Source organism: Bison bison, unplaced genomic scaffold (assembly GCF_000754665.1).
Source record: "Bison bison bison isolate TAMUID 2011002044 unplaced genomic scaffold, Bison_UMD1.0 scf7180017863498, whole genome shotgun sequence".
NCBI classification, from domain to species: domain Eukaryota; kingdom Metazoa; phylum Chordata; class Mammalia; order Artiodactyla; family Bovidae; genus Bison; species Bison bison.
This window is the reverse complement of record NW_011494070.1, coordinates 11,538-13,610: the sequence shown is the minus strand read 5'-3', so window position 1 is coordinate 13,610 and position 2,073 is coordinate 11,538.

Sequence of the window (2,073 nt, the reverse complement as noted above, 5' to 3'; positions counted from 1 at the left end):
TAGCATCAGTCCTTCCAAAGAATATTCAGGGTTAATTTCCTTTAGGATTAACTGGTTTGATCTCCTTGGTGTCCAAGGGACTCAAGAGTCTTCTGCAGCACCACAATTTAAAGGCATCAATTCATCAGTGCTCAGCCTTCTTTACGGTCCAACTCTCACATCCATACATGACTACTGGAAAAACCATGGCTTCGACTATATGAACCTTTAATGACAAAGTGATGTCTCTGCTTTTTAATATGCTGTCTGGGTTTGTCATGGCTTTCCTTCCAAGGAGCAAGCACCCTTTAATTTTGTGGCTGCAGTGATTTTTGAGCCCCCCCAAATAATATCTATCACTGCTTCTACTTTTCCCCCTTCTAATTGCCATGAAGTGATGGGACCAGATGCCATGATCTTAGTTTTTTGAATGCTGAGTTTTAAGCCAGCTTTTTTGACTCTCTTTCACCCTCATCAAGAGGCTCTTTAGTTCCTCTTGGCTTTGTCCCATTAGAGTGGTATCATCTGCATATCTAAGGCTGCTGATATTCCTCTTGGCAATCTTGATTCCAGCTTGTGATTCATCCAACCCAGCATTTCACATGATGTATTCTGCTTATAGAGCTTCCCAGGTAGCTCAGCTAGTAAAGAATCCACCAGCAATGCAAGAGAAAGTGAAAGTGAAAGTGAAGTTGCTCAGTCACGTCTGACTTTTTTCGATGCTGCGGACTGTAGCCCACCAGGCTCCTCTATCCATGGGATTTTTCAGGCAAGAATACTGGAGTGGGTTGCCATTCTCTTCTTCAGGGGATCTTTCCAACCCATGGATCGAGCTCAGGTCTCCCACATTGCAAGCAGACTCTTTACCATGGCAACCCAGGAGACACCAGTTCAATTCCTGGCTGAGGAAGTCCCCCTGGAGAAGGGATAAGTTGCCCATGCCAGTATCCTTGGGCTTCCCTGCTGGTTAAGATGGTAAAGAATCCACCTGCAATGAGGGAGAGCTGAGCTCAGTCCCTGGGTTGGGACAATCCCCTGGAGGAGGGCATGGCAACCCATTCCAGTATTCCTGCCTGGAAATCCCCATGGACAGAGGAGCCTGGTGGGCTTCAGTCCATGGGGTTGCAAAGAGTCAGACAGGACAGAACAACTAAGCAAAGCACAACACATTCTGCATATAAGTTAAATAAGCAGGGTGACAATATACAGCCTTGACATATTCCTTTCCCAATTTTGAACCAGTCAGTTGTTTCATGTCCAGTTTTAACTGTTGCTTCTTGATCCACATACCAGCACCACAATTCAAAAACATAAGTTTTCAGGAGACAAATAACATTGTCTGGTATTCTCATCTCTTGAAGAATTTTTCAGAGTTTGTTGTGACCCACACAGTCAAAAAGAACTGCCTACCACTCCTCAAAAATCACTCTCTCTCTCTCTAAGAACAAACACTCTAACCCCCAAAACAAAAGACAATGACAGTGGCTCTCTGCCTCCCAGTTCTGCGGAGTTTCTGGAAAGGAAGAGGGTTCCATTCTATCCTATTCTGCACCTTGCTCCAGCTTTGCACAGAAGGTAAAGAAGTTCTCCACGAAAACCCAACACTCCCACGGAGGCAACCAGTGGGCTTTAGCAACAAGGGGATGAGGGACAGAGAGTTGGCGGGGGGTCCATATTTTTCTCTCTCATCATCCAAGTTCAGTTCAGTTCAGTTGCTCAGTCGTGTCTGACTCTTTGCGACCCCATGAATCGCAGCACGCCAGGCCTCCCTGTCCATCACCAACTCCTGGAGTTCACTCAGACTCACGTCCATCGAGTCAGTGATGCCATCCAGCCATCTCATCCTCTGTCGTCCCCTTCTCCTCCTGCCCCCAATCCCTCCCAGCATCAGAGTCTTTTCCAGTGAGTCAACTCTTCGCATGAGGTGGCCAAAGTACTGGAGTTTCAGCTTTAGCATCATTCCTTCCAAAGAAATCCCAGGGCTGATCTCCTTCAGAATGGACTGGTTGGATCTCCTTGCAGTCTAAGGGACTCTCAAGAATCTTCTCCAATACCACAGTTCAAAGCATCAATTCTTCGGCACTCAGCTTTCTT